Consider the following 22527-nt stretch of genomic DNA (forward strand, 5'->3'; position numbering starts at 1 on the left):
ACGGAATATCGGACCAAGTTTGTGATTGGATTCAGGATTTCCTAGAAGAAAGAACACAACATGCCATTCTTAACGGTTCAAAATCTGCAGATGTAGAGGTAATTTCGGGAGTACCGCAGGGAAGCGTGATAGGACCTTTATTGTTTACAATATACATAAATGACTTAGTTGACAACATCGGTAGCTCCGTGAGGCTATTTGCAGATGACACGGTTGTCTACAAGAAAGTAGCAACATCAGAAGACTCGTACGTACTCCAGGAGGACCTGCAGAGGATTAATGCATGGTGCGACAGCTGGCAGCTTTCCCTAAACGTAGATAAATGTAATATAATGCGCATACATAGGGGCAGAAATCCATTCCAGTACGATTATGCCATAGGTGGTAAATCATTGGAAGCGGTAACGACCGTAAAATACTTAGGAGTTACTATCCGGAGCGATCTGAAGTGGAATGATCACATAAAACAAATAGTGGGAAAAGCAGGCGCCAGGTTGAGATTCATAGGAAGAATTCTAAGAAAATGTGACTCATCGACGAAAGAAGTAGCTTACAAAACGCTTGTTCGTCCGATTCTTGAGTATTGCTCATCAGTATGGGACCCTTACCAGGTTGGATTAATAGAAGAGATAGACATGATCCAGCGAAAAGCAGCGCGATTCGTCATGGGGACATTTAGTCAGCGCGAGAGCGTTACGGAGATGCTGAACAAGCTCCAGTGGCGGACACTTCAAGAAAGGCGTTACGCAATACGGAGAGGTTTATTATCGAAATTACGAGAGAGCACATTCCGGGAAGAGATGGGCAACATATTACTACCGCCCACATATATCTCGCGTAATGATCACAACGAAAAGATCCGAGAAATTAGAGCAAATACGGAGACTTACAAACAGTCGTTCTTTCCACGCACAATTCGTGAATGGAACAGGGAAGGGGGGATCAGATAGTGGTACAATAAGTACCCTCCGCCACACACCGTAAGGTGGCTCGCGGAGTATAGATGTAGATGTAGATGTAGATGTAGGTTGGTTATTAGCACTAGAGAGACGTGCAACTTGGTAGCCCAGTGTAGTGAGGTCCTGAGTTTGTATGCACAGGCACTAGCAATGTTAACAGCCGTGAAGATGCAACAGAAATTATAGATCAAGTTAACACAGTTTTAATGGTATTTGATGCAATTTTGTATCAAGGTGTTACAGTTCTTGGTCCTCCACTCTTATAATTCCATCTTGCCCCTTGTACATATGTATATTGCCAATCTCACCCTATAGCCTGCCCCTATTTTCCTCGGAACTTCGAACATCTTGCACCATTTTACATTGTCGGACACGTTTTCTGGGTCTGTAAATCCTATGAATGTGTTTTGATTTTTCTTTAGTCTTGCTTCCATTAGCAGCCGCAACAACAGAATTGCCACTCTGCTGCCATTTCCTTTCCTACAACCAAACAGATCGTCAACTAACATGTACTCGGTTTCCTTTTCCATTCTTCTGTATATCATTCTTGTTAGCAACTTGGATGCATGAGCTGTTAAGCTGACCGTGCCATCATTCTCACGCTTGACAGCCTTTGCAATCTTCGGAATTGTGTGGATGATATTTCTCCGGAAGTCAGATGATATGTCGCCAGACACATTGTACACACCAACATGAATAGTCGTTTTTGTTATCACTTCCCCCAATGATTTTAGGAATTCTGATGTTATGTATCCCTTCTCCGTTATTTGGCCTTAAGTCCTTCAACGCTTTCTTAAATTCTAATACTGGATCCCTTACCTCCTCTAAATCGACTCCTGTGTCTTCTTCTGTCACGTCAGACATATCTTCCCCCTAATAGAGGTACTCAGTACCATCTATCGGCTCTCTCGTCTGCACTTAACGGTGGAATACCCATTGCAATTTTGATGTTACCATCCTTGTTCTTAACTTCACTAGATGTCGTTTTGACTTTCCTAAATGCTGAGTCCGCACTTCTGACATACATCTCTTTTCCGATTTTTTCACATTTTTTCATGCAGTCATTTCGCCTTAGCTTCCCGCACTACCTATTTATCTCATTACACAGCGATTTGTATTTCTGAGTTCCTGAGATTCCCTGAACATTTTTGTACTTCCTTCTTTCATCAGTCTATTGAAGTATTTGCTCTGTTACCCATAATTTCTTGGCTGTTACCTTCTTTGTACCTATATTCTTCTTTCCTATTTCCATGATTGTTCTTTTTAGAAATTTCCATTCCTCTTCAACTGTACAGCCTACTGAGCTACTCCTTATTGCTGTATCTATAGCCTTAGAGAACTTTAAGGGTCTCTCATCATTCCTTATCATTTCTGTATTCCACTAATTTGCATATTGATTCTTCCTTACTAGTCTCTTAAAGTTCAGCCTACGCTTCACCACCAGTACATTTTGATCAGAGTCTATATCTGCTACTGGGTACACCTTACAATCCAGTATCTGATTTCGGAATCTCTGACTATGATATAATCTAACTGAAATCTTCCTGCATCACCCAGTACGTCCCACATATACCCCCTCCCCGCCTCCTGTGATTCTTGAACAGGGTATTTGCTGTTACCAGCTGAAATTTATTACAGAATTCAATGAGTCTTCCTCCACTATCATTCCTTGTCCATATCCCATAATCTCCCGTAAACGTTTCTTCTACTCCTTCCCCTACAACTGCATTCCAGTACCCCATGGCTGTTAGATTTTCGTCTCACTTTGGTACGGTATTACCCTTTCAATAACCTCATATACTTTCTCTATCTCTTCATCTTCAGCTTGTGATGTCGGTGTTGGTTTGCTGTCGATTCTGATAAGAGCAACTCTATCACTGAACTGTTCACAGTGACACGCTCTCTGTCCTAGATTCCTGTTCATCCCAGTCCCGTTCTACCATTTTCTGCTGCTATTGATATTACCCTGTAGTCATCTGACCAGAAATCCTAGGATTCTTTCCATTTCACTTCACTAACCCGTACTATATCTAGATTTAGCCTTTCCATTTCACTTTTAAGATTTTATAGCTTTCGTACCATGTTCAAGTTTCTCACATTCCATACCCGGACTCGTAGAACCTTATTCTTTCGTTGGGTATTCAGTCTTCTTCTCATAATGACCTCCCCCTTGGCAGTCCCCTGCTGGAGATAAGAATGGGGGACTATTCCAGAATGTTTTGGCAATTTAGAGATCATCACGACACTTTTTCAGTTAGACGCCACATATCTTGTGGAAACATATTACGTGTTTTTAATGCAGTGGTTTCCAATGCTTTCTGCGTCCTCATGCCGTTGATCATTGCTGATTCTTCCACCTTTAGGGGCAGTTTCCCACCCTAAGGACAAGAGAGTGCCCTGACGCTCTTCTCGCTCCTCCGCCCTCTTTGAGAAGGCCGTCGACAGAATGAGGGTGACTTCTTATGCCGGAAGTCTTCGGCAGCCTATGTTGATTATTAATCAAAATTAAGCAGTAGCAGGTTTCAAACTCGGGACCGTGGACGTTTCAATTACGAATCAAAGACGCTACCCCTAGACCATGCGTGAAAATCTGAATAGAGACAACTGATGTTTACTGATCAGCGGTGGTCAGTGGCCAATAACAGTCATCAATCAATGATGGTCAGTTGTCAATCATGTATTAGCCATTAGCCTTAAGGCAATAGTCATTAGGCGTTCAGGAGTAGGTATCAGCCATTAGGTGTCAGATATTAGCCATACTGCTTTACGACTTACACATTTCTATTATGTGTCAGGCATTAGGAGTTAGGCGTTGGGTGTTAAGTATTAGGCATTAGCCATTATACACTTTCCACATTAGGCATTAGACATTAAGCATCAGCAGTCAGCCATGAACGTTTAGGTATTAGGCCCTTAGCTATTAGGCGTTAGGTATACTGGAGGCCTCATTGCGCCTACAAAGAGTAAGAAATCTTTCATATCAAACAACTTCAGTTTTGCTCCAATTTTGGTAGAGGTCTGTCATATTATGATAAGCATTCAAGCTGTGTATATTGTAACAAGTTACATAGACAAGCGGAGAAGCTTTTAGTTTGAAGGTTGTAACGTCTAGTAAGAAACAAAAATAACATATTATGTAGTAACGAGAAAATTATATGTATCATATTGTGTTATTGTATAAAATTATGTATTTTTTTTATTATTTATTTTTGAGAATATCTGCGTCGGCGAGTAATGAAACAGCCACAGACGATAAATGTCGAACAAAGATTAAAATAAGTAACTAGTATATAATACGTGACGAATAGCAATTTCTTTGTCTTCTTCATCTGGGAGTCGAGCGAGTAAGATATCCTGTGTCGTAGTAGCGAACGCTAGTGTAGCATTCTTTTGTCGAGACTAAGAGATGTACGCCATTACGTGTGAATTCATAAAGGTGTGTAACAATTGAAATATTTAAATGTTTTAATAGAGTTATGTAAATGAAAACTTGCATTATTAATTGTTAAAGTTTGCTTGCCTATTATCCCATCCTGTTGAGACATTTTTCAGTTATATAAATATTATCTGTGGTGCTGAGCTGCGTGGCGAACGAAAGAGCCGCTGCCGCGGCGTATTCAAACGACTTCCAATATAGTCTATCACACCGCAAGGAAGCGGTAAAGTAACAGTAAAATAATATTATTTCTTTTAGCTTCCAGACTTGCAGTGCAGATCAGCAGATTTTATGATGTGTTGCAGGTTGACGCGGGCTGCTGATAGTATATAACTCACAGTACAAATAAGTTAATGTACCGTCAAAATCTAATAGGAATCTTGCTGTGCTCCGTTCTGGTCTGGCAAACTTTATAGTGAAAACGTATTTTTTTATAAGAGTCTCATGTTCTTGTGCTAGTCGTGGTATTGAATGGTGTTTTACCGAGAAACAAAATCCACTGCAAAATTTTGTTGTTGAACGATCATACGAACTGTAACATCAGTGTTCATATCCAAGTAATTTCAATTTTCAATAACTATAAAGTAGGGAAGATATGTTGATTTTTAGAATGAGTTACAGTCACGAAAAACGTTCCTTTAATTGTAGGCCAGATACAGAACAATAAGATCTCAATATATATATTTTGCTTTGTTAAAAGGTAATGATGATAAAGAAATTCAAAGCATGGCATTACTAACAGATATTTCGCGGCTCTTTTCGTATATGCGATATTAAAAAACGCGAAACTGGTGCCCAACGTGGGGCTCGAACCCACGACCCTGAGATTGAGAGTCTCATGCTCTACCGACTGAGCTAGCCGCGAAAAGGTCCATAGAGCCTGCAATTGTTGCCCATTTGTGTTGTATTGTCAATATGCAAGCTGCATTTATTGTAATGAGTAATACAGCAATTTGAAGCTACATTGTGCTTGCTAAATTTCAGAAATCTCACAATAAACAGGAAATAATTTTATTTATTTCCGAAATATCGATTGTGGCACTGCCTTTGGAGATGTCAGATATCTGACTGTTACTGGCTTTGGTCGTCTTTGTTGTGAGTGCGTGGTCATTCTAAAGTTTAAAAGAAATAGCACAATAAAATACTTCATTACTTCCTAAAATCTAACATCTTATTCCTTCCTTCACTGCAAAAAATCATGTAGCGTTTTGATGGTACGTTTTATTAGATGTTGGTGATGTTTATTATCGCATTTTTACTGTGGTGCATTATCTTCACTCTCTCTCCAAAACAGGTGATGGAAGGAGGAAATGTTTGATTATGATAATACACACAAATTACCGGACTGAATACTTGTTACTATTTAGATAGTGTTGCAACGTCTACATTGCACCTTCTGCTACAATTTAAAATATATTATAACGTCATGGCTGTGATAAAGTAATTCATTTGAGCTTTATAGCCTTTTTTTCTTGCACTTAAATTCAACTACATTCCCAAATAATCTATGTAAAGAAAGCACTTTTTGCAGTACCAACATATTTTGCCAAAACTTTAGGATTTTGTTTCATCATAGACGCGTAAAATAATTCTGACTGTGATATGTCTAAACGAAGTGTGGTTCCTGGATCGAAATATGAATTTTTTATCAAGTTCAGACACCTGCTCGTAACAGAGAGAATACTTCGTGGTACACATACCAAATTTTGTCGCTTTTTAACAGTGGACGTATCTGTTGGTGACAGTAAGCAATGGCATCTGTTGGTGACAGCAAGCAATTGGGATGTGAGACAGGAGTTACTTATACTTCGAGTTTTCAGGGTTTACAGAACTGTATTTCAGTTAAAACTCATGTTCAACTACTATGTTTTCCTAATTCGTTAGTCATATATCATGAGAAAATTTGATGATTTATAGATATATGATTCAACATTCCTTAGTGGATGATATATACTGGAACTTCGAATGAAATTTAATGGTGAGACAGTCCATAAACTATATTTTGGAAGTAAGAAATGCAAACATGTTGATAACATTTTCGGCGTTTTGCGCAATTCACATAGTTAATTATATTGTTTGATAATTATTTTGATATTTTAGAGAACATCCTAGATTGAGCTATGTGAGAGGTATATATACGTACATTGATAACATAATTTGACATTTTTATATCTTTCAGAAATAACGAAAATCTTTGACCTTAATGAAAGGGTTATGTAATTTTTACTGCATATTTGATAGTGTTTTTAATACTGCACCCTCTTTAGTTCGAGGTACGGCACTGTACCTCAGAAGTGATGTGAGCGTATGTTGTTTAAGAACTGCTCTGTGAATGATTGTAAATAAGAAGGGTGGGGGGGGAGGGTTTTAACAAGCAATATGTCTACTTCCATTTTTAACACTGCACCAAGACTGGCTGGAGATAAGGAGTACTGCGCTGTGTGATTTGTTGGAGATGTGGAGAGAAGAGGGCTTTTATAATTTTTTACACTAATACAATTGCCCTATTCCCTTATTAAAATTCAGCAAAACGTTTCGATCGCAACATATGGTTATTATGGTTGACAACTGGTTTCAGTCTGTGATTTAAATCATTTTCAAGCCATAAGCGCCGTGATGGCTGGTGGTCGTGCTGGATGCAGCAAGAACCACAAGAACATGGACGATATCAACAGTTGTCATTCGTGTTCTTTGTTCATATGTATCTTATTTTATGCACCACATCCAGCCGCCATCATGGTGGTTATGGCTTGAAGATAATGTAAATTAGATACCGGAACTGGTTGCGAACTATAATAAACGTTTGTTGTGATGGAGATTGTTTTACCGAATTTTAATATTTTACGTCAATTGCTCCTTTGAAAGAATGTTTTCTAAAACTTTAAGTGCCCTACTTCCTGTATCTCATATTTCTTTTTAATACTGCACTACGATTCGTTGAAGACAATAATACTGTATTATGTAACATGTTGGAGACAGAGGAAAGGTTTTTTTGTAATTATTTCCACTAACATAATTGGACTACCTCCACCATCTTGAATTTTTTAATACTGTGCTATAATTTGTAGGGGATAAGGTAAACAGCACTGCGTGATTGGTTGGAGATAGAGGAAAGGGGGAAGTTTCTTTTAATTTTCCACGAATGCAATTGGACTATCTCCTCTCTTGAATTTTAACATAATCGAGTCCATCAACATGAGGTGGCAAATATGAGGTAGCCAAGGAGGTGGAAGCGTGTGTTCTACTATGCCAAGAATGCTTGGTAGCTACAAAAGGAAAACAGAATTAATTAGCAGGAGTACAAAATAAGAAAATACTTACTACTTAACTTTGCTGTAGTCCATGATCAGTTGGTTGACAATTATAGAAGACGCGACTAGACTAAGCGTCTGTAAAAAAAAAATGGTTCAAATGGCTCTGAGCACTATGGGACTCAACTGCTGAGGTCATTAGTCCCCTAGAGCTTAGAACTAGTTAAACCTAACTAACCTAAGGACATCACAAACATCCATGCCCGAGGCAGGATTCGAACCTGCGACCGTAGCGGTCTTGCGGTTCAGACTGCAGCGCCTTTAACCGCACGGCCACTTCGGCCGGCAAGCGTCTGTAGAATGACATAATTTACAAGTCACAAATCTTGCAGTGACGTAATCTTGAACGTCAAATCCGCTGAATTTGAGGACTAACTTGGAACGATGCTACAAAGAATTGATGGCGGCAATGACAGCTACAGACGATGACTAACATGGGCGCTTGCTGTCCACTGAGCGCGGCTACAAACTGTAGACTGGGACAACTGCACTATTCTCCGGCTGTACATGAAGTGGCCTAGCGGCGCCTCGCGGGGAGCGTAAGTACTGCGCCTGGCTGTGTACTCTTTGGCTAACACAGCCGTTCTTCTGTTCCATTTATCGAGAGAATCGCATCCGGCGGATCGATCTCTCAGGCGGCGGTGTGGTCGTATGACTGACGACATCACAATAAGGAGGGGCTTGGGCTTCCTACTGATTAGGATTAATACTGCAATATGAATGGCGGGAGACAAGGAGGGGGTTTGGCAGCCCACTGATAAGAACGATGACATCACTGAAAGTAGCAGTGACATCACTGATGATATCACTGATAAGGATGATGATCCAACTAGATCAACGAAAAAAAAGTGGGTATAAACATCAATATGCATGCTACTACATTCATTGTATAGGGTGTCCCAGATATCTTGCGACAGATTTCGAGGTGTTGTGGAGGGCGTCTTGAAGTACAAATCAAGGACAGGAACCCATGTCCAGAAATGTCGTTCAGTGACGCTACAGAGCGTTGAAGTTATGGGCGTCATCGCCCGTCACTAGGCACCCCTTCGGCAGCAAACGTGACTGTACTCTGGCGTCCCATAGGTGGAACTTCTCGCAACGTTGTTTGTTATTCATTGATCACAATCTATTGCCTTAACCGTCAGTGGAGAAGATGGAGCTAGCTGCTGAGGTGGAAAGACCTTGACTCCTGTGATTGCAAAATACTCTGTTGCCTGAGTGTCTGATGGTTTTCGACATTTGTTTCTATTTCAGGTTATTTTTCTCCTGTGTACCAAAAAGTATTCGTGATTTTACAGGGTTCCGGGAGAAAAAAAACACTGTGGGTGGAAGCCTGTGTCTAAAACCGTAATCTACTGAGTTAACAGAGTATTACACTCATAGGAGACTAGGCATTTCCACACAGCAGCTAGTTCCTTTCCTCCAATGGCGATCGTGGCAGTCAGTCGTGATCGAATAGGAAACAACATTGGAAAATGTTCCACCTGTGGTCCATCAGTGTACAAAGTCACATTTGCTGACGGATGGGTGGCGTAATATCAGGAACCAGTGCTTATAACCTAGACGGTCTGTAGCTTCATTGGAATGACGTTTCCTTCTTATCAGCGAATAAGAGCATATGTATCATCCACAATATAAGAGAATAATGGCGGTCCCTCATATATCCATTTGCCTGTCGACCTTCATTTCATTTTCATTGCTGTCGTAGTCATGTCTTCCTCGTGAGGCTGTTCCGTGACCCATTTCCTTGTGTTATTTTCTCTTTTAGGTACTACGAAGAATTACCTCTCTGTTGCTTGCTGAATCACCATAGGTTTTTGAAAGGTTTCCTCATTGAAGTCCTTACCTGACTGCTGTAACTTATGACTGGAAGTACACACGTATTGCAAACTAATTGGAATCAGAGTTTTGAAAACAGGACTAAATATATCAAATAAATTGGGGGCTGTATCTTTACTCTTCAGTCGTTTTCTCTTTATAGAGACTTTTTTATTGTGAACGATGAATATTAGGTCGGTGCATTAGTTCGGAGCTGTTTTGTTTGCATGTCGGTATTCTGCCTGCTATGGATTTTTTTATCGAGTGTCATGTTTTAATTTTTTAGTTCACTGCTGCTATTTGATTTTACATGTTGTTATTTTGTCATATTCTTCAGAGTTCAATAGAGGCAACCAGCGGAGGCAACCACAAACATTTAGGCCGTGTATAGGGATAATGCCACTAAAAAGAGTGTAGCAGGTAAATGGTTCCCGCATTTTAAGGAGGACCGTTTTGTCGTTAGTGACTCTCCACGTTCCGGAAGATCTTCGGTTTAAACGCATTATTCCACAATGATCCGTGTCAGTTTACTCGAAAGCTGACAAACTTGATGAACTACACTCCTGGAAATGGAAAAAAGAACACATTGACACCGGTGTGTCAGACCCACCATACTTGCTCCGGACACTGCGAGAGGGCTGTACAAGCAATGATCACACGCACGGCACTGCGGACACACCAGGAACCGCGGTGTTGGCCGTCGAATGGCGCTAGCTGCGCAGCATTTGTGCACCGCCGCCGTCAGTGTCAGCCAGTTTGCCGTGGCATACGGAGCTCCATCGCAGTCTTTAACACTGGTAGCATGCCGCGACAGCGTGGACGTGAACCGTATGTGCAGTTGACGGACTTTGAGCGAGGGCGTATAGTGGGCATGCGGGAGGCCGGGTGGACGTACCGCCGAATTGCTCAACACGTGGGGCGTGAGGTCTCCACAGTACATCGATGTTGTCGCCAGTGGTCGGCGGAAGGTGCACGTGCCCGTCGACCTGGGACCGGACCGCAGCGACGCACGGATGCACGCCAAGACCGTAGGATCCTACGCAGTGCCGTAGGGGACCGCACCGCCACTTCCCAGCAAATTAGGGACACTGTTGCTCCTGGGGTATCGGCGAGGACCATTCGCAACCGTCTCCATGAAGCTGGGCTACGGTCCCGCACACCGTTAGGCCGTCTTCCGCTCACCCCGCAACATCGTGCAGCCCGCCTCCAGTGGTGTCGCGACAGGCGTGAATGGAGGGACGAATGGAGACGTGTCGTCTTCAGCGATGAGAGTCGCTTCTGCCTTGGTGCCAATGATGGTCGTATGCGTGTTTGGCGCCGTGCAGGTGAGCGCCGCAATCAGGACTGCATACGACCGAGGCACACAGGGCCAACACCCGGCATCATGGTGTGGGGAGCGATCTCCTACACTGGCCGTACACCACTGGTGATCGTCGAGGGGACACTGAATAGTGCACGGTACATCCAAACCGTCATAGAACCCATCGTTCTACCATTCCTAGACCGGCAAGGGAACTTGCTGCTCCAACAGGACAATGCACGTCCGCATGTATCCCGTGCCACCCAACGTGCTCTAGAAGGTGTAAGTCAACTACCCTGGCCAGCAAGATCTCTGGATCTGTCCCCCATTGAGCATGTTTGGGACTGGATGAAGCGTCGTCTCACGCGGTCTGCACGTCCAGCACGAACGCTGGTCCAACTGAGGCGCCAGGTGGAAATGGCATGGCAAGCCGTTCCACAGGACTACATCCAGCATCTCTACGATCGTCTCCATGGGAGAATAGCAGCCTGCATTGCTGCGAAAGGTGGATATACACTGTACTAGTGCCGACATTGTGCATGCTCTGTTGCCTGTGTCTATGTGCCTGTGGTTCTGTCAGTGTGATCATGTGATGTATCTGACCCCAGGAATGTGTCAATAAAGTTTCCCCTTCCTGGGACAATGAATTCACGGTGTTCTTATTTCAATTTCCAGAAGTGTATGTTCATTCTACCATCGCGCGGCATTTTCAGGTGCTGCGGAAGGTTCAAAAATCGGGTGTATTGGCACCGCATGCTCCTATCTAAATTCACAAAAATTAGCGGCTGGCCATATGTGCATCTCTGCGGGGTCTATAATTGACCTGTGACCTACACCGTCCATCCTCACTCTTTATTGCTACTGGTGACGAGAAATTGCGTCTTTAGCTAACTTAAGGGAATGAATGAAATGATTTAGCCCAAACAAAGAACCAACTCCCTCTACAAAGACCTGCGCGTATCCACAGAAGACAATGTTATGCGTCTGGTGGAACAGTTACAGTGCGGTATCAATGAATTGCTTCCCCCAGGTGGCCCCATCAATGTTGTCACTTATTGTCAACAACTGAGACGTCTTGTAGGAAGACTGCGTGAAGTAATGCTGCTGTACGATAATGCTCGCCCGCATTCTGCTAGACTGACAAAAACTCTATACAGGAGTTAGTTTGTGAAGTTGTTCCGCACCTACCTTATTCATGTGATCTTGCGCCCTCAGTTTTTCACCCTTCCGTCTATATCGAACAGCCTTCAAGGCACTTCCTCTCCGGATGAAAATGCGTCTCAAACATGGCTCTACGAGTTCTTACCCCTCAAAACCACGTGATTTCTACTGTTGCGGAATAGGTAAGTTGCCCCAGCAACGGCAGACTGTTGTAAATAGTGAAGGAGAATATATTATCGATAGCTAAAGTCTCTCTTATGTGTATCAGTTATGTTTGTTAAATTTATGGAAAGAGCTACGAACTTATTCACCAACCCAGTAATTATCTTTGACTAATTAGACACACCACATGGGTTGTACGTTATAATATTCCGTATTCTATTTGTATGTAATGAAACGAAACTTTTTTGGAATAGAATATATGTGAATGGTTCGGTGTTATGAACAGAGAGATGAGTATACAAGACAGCCCATCGTGATATTCGCACACAAGACAGCGATGCAAGACACTACTGGCGTAACACCGTTCTTTCTGCTACACTGTATCGAGGCCGGACCGACAATGGGTACACTCCCATTTCAACCGGAAGATATTCAGAATGACTATGTGAGACATCCCGTCACCAGGAGTGAAGAAGCAGGAAAACTGGACTCCCAGGAGAAAGACCAGAAACTCTATGACATCAGGCACCGGCCAGTGAGACAGGGCCTATGAGACTTAATGTAGTTTTTTACGTCTGTATGGAATGTGGCTCAGTCGGAAATGCACCAAAGTTCTACTTTTTCACGTGTTGGATGTCACATATGAAGTCGAGCGCCATTATTATTACATGAAGAAGGCAAGAGCGGAGAGACGTCGTCCATGACCTTCACATGAAACCCTACTACAATCCAGACGCGCTGATCGACGATGGGAGGTTGAAGGAAACTGAAGACCCAGTCGACAGTAGCGAAGCTTCAACTGGAGGAGATATCTTCGATGATCATCATGGTGAAGAGGATGAAACAAAACCACCATAAAGTCAGGATTCGTCATCACCGCCATATGGGGAATTGACAAAGTCTAAATCTAGATGCTGCAGTTGGCCCCTAGGAGAAATTTTAAAACAGCGAGTGGGTATTTCTTCAAAAAAGAAGCAATGCCGCGAATTTTCGTGTCTGAAGCGTGGCGTATTGGATAGCGTCGCCGGTTGGCGTACTGCGCGTCGGCGGTTCAAACGAGACCACCAGCAATTAATTAATATTTCGTATTTATCACTTATGGAAGGTTCTTGAAGTATGTTACGTTTACAATGTTCGTATATTCTAGAGTATTCGATGTTTCTATAAATAGCTGACCTCTCCATGCTGGAGTTTGTTCTGTTGTGGCAGTAAGTTAGTGTTCATAATGAATGTGCTTTCAGTTCTAAGTGTTGTACTTCATTGATCACTGTGCCTTCGTATTTGCACTTCAGTGTGGTTGTAACGTGACAATATGTTTGACGCCATAGATTTTAATATCGACACATACAAAGGGATTTGACATTTTTGACTTACTACTAGTTGAAATGTGTTGTATTTAAAACGTATGGAATGTCTGTGGCCTGTGGCGTGGAGTATTTGGATAGTTGGCCACATGGCATAATATCACTCATGTTGCAGATCGAGTCGTGAAAACTGTTGAACGATTAAATTTTCCACAGATTTTACAGCAATGAAACATTTCAGATTTGTGAGAAGGATTTATTTATTGGATGAACAGCTGAGAACTACAAGGGTACGTATATTATAAGTTGTTTCTATGGGGCGCTTTGTACAGTATTGTCAATATGCTTGAGATAAGAAGGTCCGAGCAGAGACTGATTTCAGTTGTTACTATGAAAAACAGTACAGTTACGTATTATATAACAAGTTCCAAAAATTAACGCAGTTGATACACAGAATGTTAAACACTATCACGCTTAGTGATCTAAGAGGAATTCCATGCTGTAGAATGTCCAACTCGCAGAGTGTTCACAATTCGTATGATGGAGTTTCACGTGTGATACTAGGGTGTAGCCATCCGTCAAACAACGCAGTAGGACTTACGATGTGCACCGCAGTGTTGCATCGCACCCCTGCATCCGGGCCAAACCGTTCCTGCTTTGTGACGGCGTACCTCCATTGCTCCTGCTTACACTGTTGAATTATTCGCTCCCGCAGCCCGTTATACCGGCCAGTCCCATAATTCGAGCCTAATAGAAACGGCACTTAATGGTCCGCCGCAGGATCCTTTTATGAGCTATATTTCAGGAAAACAATAATAACAGTCCCATTGGTAAGCATTTATCGTAGGGACTCCGTTACTCTTCTTGCATTGTTTTCCTCTCTCCCTTCGATCCCGGCATCTCCTTGTATCGATCATTTTAGAGCGCGAATGGTGTACAATATATGGAGGCTGATGCTTTTGGTGAACCTATTTCTAATGAGACGACCTTACCGGACAGAATAAAGTACAACTTCCGGCTGTCCTTTCCAGTGAAAAGAAACAAAACTATTGGATACTCTCTGTGGAATGTACACTTAACTTTTCGACTATCGTTAAGTGAATTATTGATAAGGCCCATCTTTAAATTTTATAATCCAGAGTCCTAAACTCTTGCATACTTTTTTCATCAATATTATATTGTAATGCATCTGCCACGATTTTATCTGCTATCGTTACCTCTTTGTCTCAGAATAGCACACACAGTAAACTGCCTCAACTACTGGTTGTCATCCAAGTAGTCATTCTGCACCGATCTGTTTCTACACTTTACAGCTCACTCTATTATCATGGAATTCATTCCATTACATCTAAGTAAATGTTTCATCGTCTTATCCCTTATTTCAGTTGATGTTTTCCACATATTCTTTCTCTCACAGACTATGTGGCAAACCTCATTTCATCTTACTTGTAGCCTATATCTGTAACACCACACGCAGACGCTTTAATTCCGTTCTATTCCAGTTTTCTCGGTATCCATGATAGACATTTACACAGTTCTCTGCTACAGACCTTGCTTCTTAGTTTTTTCCCCAAATAAGCCGACGTTTGATAGTTTAGACCTCCTTCTGCTGGCTAATTCTCTCTTAGCTTGTGCTAGACTGCTTCTTAAGTCTTCCCTCCTTCGTCCATCATGTAGTATTTTGTTTTCATGGTAGGTGAAAGCCTTCACTTTGCCTGCAACGTAATACTCAGATTTAATAACTTTATCGTTCATTGCTGCTACTTCTCATTGTTTTCGTCTTTTTTTAGCTATTCTCAGGCCATGTTCCGTGCTTATTAAATGGGCCATTGAACATTTCCAGTGCTTCTTCAGTTTCATTAACTCGAGCAATATTATCATAGAATCCTATTAGTGACGGACTTTCACTCTGAATTTTAATCATATTCCTCGATCTTTCTTTTATTTCCTTTATTAATCCTTCAATGTACAGCTTGAATAATATAGCACATACAATAGATACATATACTAACATCCATGTAATGGAAATCTGCTTATACTGCCCCGCAGCATTACGTACCTTAAAATTAACATGCCTTTAGACGCAGTGAGAAATAACAACTAAGCAGCAAATATACATTATCAGACATATAAGTCTGTTCCTTATACATATCACGGTATAACGTACGTAATTACTGATGGTGCATAAAACACAACGAGCTCTAACGAAAGTCAGCTGTCTTTTTAAGTGTATGTCAGTGCCACTAATGATGCTCCAGACGACACAAAAATATTCGAAAGTTTATGCGTCATGTCGTAGCAAATCCTAAAAGTAATCCATGCATTTATTGTGAATTGAGAAAAGATAGTATTCATTGATATGTAAGACAGAAAGTGAAAAGGGACCTCTTCCCGAAAGTTTCGGATTTTGAGGCATTACAATTTTACGTCCAGCATTATTTTCTGAACAATTTTAAAAAGAAATAGATTTCCATCTCTAAATCTGAGTGAGTTATACGAGGTTGAATATTTGTGATGAAAAATAGGTATTTAATGTGTTTTAAAGTTTCACTTTATTACCATTGTTTAACTGGACATACTTGAGAAACAGATTTTGCACACATATTCCACTTAAAATGTCTTTTTTTAAATGGTACGTAGTTTGTTAAGTTAACATTACATATTATGTATATATAAAGTACGGACATATAGTACATTGAAGTGTAAATAAATGTAAAAACCAGGTACTCCTAAATTGGCGCCAGATGGAGCGAAATTAGTGAATCCTGTGCTGCTTTCCATTGGCACAGTACTCTATGTTAATGGCAACTGCAAACTGACAATATCTGTAGGCATTTGTAACTCTAATGTAAAAGGGACCACTTTTCTTGTTTGGGGTTATTGTAATCAAAAAATGTTCGCCTTCACTACGAAACCACTCGTATCTCCTTAAAAGCATCTAAAATATAGGAGACACTATTCTGTAAAGTACTGCATACACAACTTCGAAATTTTGATAAACTACCTCTTATGGTGCCTATGTTTTTCGCCGTAACGACAAGAGTTCCGTTTTTAGAAGGTTGACATGGATTGCTTTTAACGGTGTTATTGACTCCTGTTGGATTCAAACAACTGTTAAATTGACACAAGCTTCCACAAAATGAAGTAAATTATTATAATACACAAAAAAATCGAAAACGGTTATTTCAAACATTTTGCTTCTACTGAATATTTACTTCTATGATAAGAAGTCGGTTTTCGCTTTCCGTTTTACGTATATCGTTCCATAGAGACAATACTTGGCGACCAATCGAAACCTTGTGACTAACGTTTGATTCAAAACCAAAAAATATGTGCTTACTACATGCATTATAAATTACATATTAAAATCATTAAAACGTAATAGTTAGTAGGAGGTTAGGTTGATGGCTGCCTTTCCACAAGAATATCGCTAAAACAGGCCCTGAAAAACCCATTGGAACTTAGGTCTTTCCGTTTAACAGGCGACAAGTTCATTTCTTAAACCGCAAAATATTTACATTTCCTCTCAACTTGCCAGCAACTAATATTTTTCCTCTAAATGCAATATATTCAAGTTGTCCACGATGACCCCTATCGAGTGCTGCTATATTTTCACTATTACTTCTTTGAGCGTTATTTTAAAGTGTCTTCCTGTCTGACCCACGCAATTCATCTCACGACCTTGACATTTCATTTCATATACTTTCGCTTTTCCCATTTAGTTATTACCTGAGCTTATGTTTCAGTTTTTCTTTGTTTTCTTTCCAGAGGGCATCTTTTACTTCTCTGCTGTTAAATAAGCTTGTCATTTTATATGAAATAATTGCTCAAAATGGACGACACTATATCTCTGCAGATATATCTCGTTGTGTCGGTTCCCATGTCCTGTCGTTGCATGAATAGTATGTACTACACCTCTGTCAGAACCATTTTCTACCACTATTCATCTACGTGTTTTCATAAAATTTTAAACATGGCTGCGTAGTCAGCGACCGTTTATAAATTAAAGTTAAAGCAATTACTGCCCTCGCTAACAAAATTTAAGTCTTTTGACCAGGTTTCGACACTTCTATCAGTGCCTTAATCAGAAATTATATATTCAAATTGGCCTACAATATAAATACAAAAGTTGTGGGAATTTTTTTTATATAGAAGTGTAAGTACTGACTAACAGTACAGGAAAGGTACAGTATTTACATGTCACGTAGAAGATAAATACCAACCGAGAAAGGCTTTAGTCACAAAAATTTAAAAAAAGAATACATGAAGGCGAGCCACTATGGGCTGCCCATACATATAAAACCACAGGTAGCAACAGACTGAGGCCCCCGCATCAGCAACTGCTCGCAAAACAATCAACCACATCCCAATGTTCTGCCAGCCACTAAAAGGAAACAGCCAATCCCCGTCTTTGTTCTCTGTACCACTTGTCAACGAGTCTGCTCTTTGCACCACATTTGGTGCAAGGTGCAATGGATGCTATTAAATACTCATACGTCTAAACTTTCTCTCTTATTTATCAAGGCACACATGACACTTCCGATGGTCTAACTCACAGGTTAAACTGCACTTGTCGACAAGCTTAGTTCGACCTTTGTACCACCCTTGGTGTAAGACAGACTGGAGCCAAAAGTTAAACTGCATTTTTGTTGTGTAACAGTACACAGTAGACCCGTTGTCCACCAGTAGCGTCTCTGACAGATAATCAAAATGTCCTAGGTTCCAGGATAGAATCCATCTGCTGCTTAAATTTTAAATAATAATTCACCAGCGTTGTTGGCTGATGAATCTCGGTATAAGAAGTCACCCTGAGCCTGCCAACGACATTGTCAAAGAAATCGGACGTGTGGATAAAGTTGAGGGCAACCTTTTGTCCTTTGAATGGGAAACTGCTACTAAGAAGTGAAATAATCGGCAAAGATCAGAGCCATGAGGATTCAGAAAGGAATGGAAATCACTCGATGAATGAAACGTAATGTGTATATTCACAACATGTATATGAAAATATGTTATGAGGATCCCCCCATAGGAAAAAGATTCTGCATTAGTCCCCTATTCTGATACCTGGAACGAGACTGTAAGAAAAATATGACCATGAGGAAAAGTATAATCAACGAAAGGATAACATCCGAGTTGGAGATTGGAGTATAACATGTGCTAAAACGTGGAAGGCAAGCTAGAAAATTTAAAAAAGGAAATACAACGCCTCAGTCTGGATATAGCGGAGTCAATGAAATGAAATGGAAAGAAGATAATGATTTCTGATGGGACGAATAGTGGATAATATCAACAGCAGCAGAAAATGGCATAACAGAAGTAAGATTCTGTAATAGTAGGGAGCCACTTGTTGAGATATTATGATCTGAATCAATTAACTGATGCAATTTCAATTAATATAAATAGCAATGAAATCAAATATCAGAAACAACAAAAATTTTTAGCAAAGTCGAACACTTTAGAAAATCAGTTTTCACCCTGCTAACTTTTGCGCTCAGAATAATGAGAGCACAAGCAATAAAATATAAAAAAATTGCAACTATTATCCGCGTTTAAAGGCAAAGGAATAAAGAAAGACATTAATTAACTAAGAACCTTCAAGGTGACCAATGTGCCTAAATGCAATTTTATAACAATCTCAGTTAACAGCTTGCCTAAGTCGGCAAACAAGATAAGCAAAATTTAAAAAAAATAGCATTCACAACTAGCCGTTACAGCAGTCAGATTAAATCACCAGAACAAAGAACATCAGAATTTAACTATCTACATCAGGTGGAAAATTGTCGTTCAGTTGACCTACCAAAGCATATGAAGCAGCTCGTGAATAGAAACTTTTAGGAAGTGAGGCCCTCCATTGGGCTGTCCTTTAATATTTTAAAATCTATAAGATGTCAAGGTCCATAAACAGTAAGGGCTGCCTGAAACACACTAGAAGTGTTCCAGTTTTCGATACTAATACGACAAGCACAAAGCAGTTCAAATATTTAGTGTTTAGTGAGTAAAACAAAAAAAAATAAAGAATGCACCAACAAGCAACCACCAAACGGCCAACAGCTTAGGAGGCCTCAAGAACCAAAACATAAATACCAGTTAATGGCGAAACGGGACAGAAAAAGACAAAATTAAGCAATAATAAACGTGAGCAGTATATCTGTGTCACCTATTTCGTGCAATTTCATATATACCTAAACACAAATAAAATACAAGATTTTGAAGCCCTACAGTGGACGGCTACTGCCTTTATATATTCTGTTTCAAATGGTGGTTCAGTGGATGACATCTACTAGACAGAGTCAACGTCTTCCACGTTGTCTGAAGGTAATGTTCTTTTGCCTACAATATTTTGCAAAGAAGATGGTTTTAAAGCATTCGAAACCGTGGGCAAGTTTTAATAAACCTGTACCTTGCAACTAGTTGGCTGTTATTTCTTATCCATTAAAACAAATAAAGTAGTTTACACCTGGACAATGTCCACCTGCCACCCTACTGCATTTACATTGACAAGGCAACCCACTGCCAAATGTGAGGCGGAACTGTATAAAAATTTAATGAGAAGTAACATACTTGCTTATTACTGGACCAGACCAGAACCAACGTGCTCACACAGGTCGTGACCACAAAATATTACAGCGGAACGTGTCTCGAATGAGAAAGAAAACTAAGTATATGCTGGATGACGATTTGTTTGGCGTTCGGAAACGCAAGGGCCCAATAGAAGCAGTTCTGGAGCTGTAGTGGAAGCAACACTTAAGAAAAACCATCACACATTTATGGAATTTGTCGACCTCGAAGAGGCGTTCGACGTAAAATGTTCGAAATGCTGATCAAAATAGCAGAAGGCTCTAGGGAAATACCGATAATATAGACTATATACAAGAACTAACAGGAAAGAATGAGAATGGAGACCGAGAAGGAAGTGATCGGAAGTAAAAAGAGTGTAAGACAGAAATGTAACCTGTTGCCCTCATTGTTCAATCTGTACATGGAAGAAGCAACAATAGAAATAAAAGGAAGGTTCAAGAGAGAATTTAAAATCGAGGGCGAAAGTTATCAGTGACAAGATTCGCTCATGACGTTGCTATCCTTAGGAATGAAAAGCCTAATGTCTACGGCTGGCCAGAAACTCAGCACGCGAGCGGCTCTCTCTCGTCTCAGTGCACACTTCCCCCACCACCCCACGATGCTGTCTGAGCGGGAACTGCAAAGGTGCTGCTCAGTTGGGGCAGCGCAGTCCCTCACGGGACACAGACCAGCTTACGTGCGTCTTCGTTTCATACTGTGTTATATTAGGAAATTCGAAAAACAAACTTTGTAGAGTGAGGAACGGTTTGTAATGTAACTGACTGTTCGTATAAGAGACAATAAAAAATACAAATAAAATAGGGTTGAGTTTGTAGCTCCATTACACCAGTAATATTAGGCCAGCAACATTGTTCCACGTAAAATTGTTACATTGTTTTATCTGAGGTATAGAAAAAGAGGCAAAAGCATAAAGTCTCCACAGCAGGCCATTGAGAATGGAGTAAATTGTCATAGCTTCACGTAAAAGGAAAAAAAAAATTATTATCTTGCACTTCTCTACTGACAGCGCCATGGCTACAATTCTTAAGAAAATGTGTCACAAACAAAACAGTTTCATTATTATACAGGGCTATTACAAATGATTGAAGCGATTTCATAAATTCACTGTAGCTCCATTCATTGACATATGGTCACGACACACTACAGATACGTAGAAAAACTCATAAAGTTTTGTTCGGCTGAAGCCGCACTTCAGGTTTCTGCCGCCAGAGCGCTCGAGAGCGCAGTGAGACAAAATGGCGACAGGAGCCGAGAAAGCGTATGTCGTGCTTGATATGCACTCACATCAGTCAGTCATAACAGTGCAACGACACTTCAGGACCAAGTTCAACAAAGATCCACCAACTGCTAACTCCATTCGGCGATGGTATGCGCAGTTTAAAGCTTCTGGATGCCTCTGTAAGGGGAAATCAACGGGTCGGCCTGCAGTGAGCGAAGAAACGGTTGAACGCGTGTGGGCAAGTTTCATGCGTAGCCCGTGGAAGTCGAATAAAGCAAGCAGGGAGCTAAACGTACCACAGCCGACGGTTTGGAAAATCTTACGGAAAAGGCTAAAGCAGAAGCATTTCTTAAACAGGAGATTGGAAAACCGATGGATCGGTCGTGGTGGAGATCATGATCAACAATTCATGTCATGGCCTCCACGCTCTCCCGACTTAACCCCATGCGATTTCTTTCTGTGGGGTTATGTGAAAGATTCAGTGTTTAAACCTCCTCTACCAAGAAACGTGCCAGAACTGCGAGCTCCAATCAACGATGCTTTCGAACTCATTGATGGAGACATGCTGCGCCGAGTGTGGGAGGAACTTGATTATCGGCTTGATGTCTGCCGAATCACTAAAGGGGCACATATCGAACATTTGTGAATGCCTAAAAAAACTTTTTGAGTTTTTGTATGTGTGTGCAAAGCGTTGTGAAAATATCTCAAATAATAAAGTTATTGTAGAGCTGTGAAATCGCTTCAATCATTTGTAATAACCCTGTATAATAACGTTTGGTTCACTGAAGATATAAAGTTGATATCTGGTTCAAACTGTCGGCACACTGACAGGCGGAAGCGTTTTATCAGACTGTCGTCACTGAGGCTGACTTGTAATCGTGACTTCTTTAGTTTCATTATCAGAAACAATCTTTCACAAACATAAGTTGATCCAAGTATGAATTCACTTTTGCAGCCTTGTTGTGCAGAGGTGGAAACTCTTCCCGTGGAAAAACTTGGTAGAACTCTTGGACAGACAGTATCTTTTAATCTGGGGTTACACTGTAGCTCGATCAGTTCCATCTGCAAATGAATTGGGGCCCTTTAAAATGATACGACAAATGGATGCAAGTTTGGAAGTGTCCTGAAAACTATCTGAAAACTGTTCCTGTGTTTTTTTCCAACACCGAAATAAATTATTCAAAATTCATTTTCCTTAACACCAGAGAGCTTAGGGAAATGAGATTTTTATTTTAAATGCATCCACCTCTACCATTAAATCAGGTATTAACTGCTTCT

At 40.8% G+C, this 22527-nt stretch overlaps 1 non-coding gene across 1 annotated transcript; it reads right to left on the reverse strand.

The window, feature by feature from the left end:
• Positions 1–5187: 5187 nt before the first annotated feature.
• Trnae-cuc lies at positions 5188–5260 on the reverse strand. Its single transcript has one exon. It is a non-coding gene; the product is annotated as a tRNA-Glu (tRNA).
• Between the last annotated feature and the right edge of the window lie 17267 nt (positions 5261–22527).

This window comes from Schistocerca americana, chromosome 1 (genome assembly GCF_021461395.2).
Source record: "Schistocerca americana isolate TAMUIC-IGC-003095 chromosome 1, iqSchAmer2.1, whole genome shotgun sequence".
Lineage (NCBI taxonomy): Eukaryota > Metazoa > Arthropoda > Insecta > Orthoptera > Acrididae > Schistocerca > Schistocerca americana.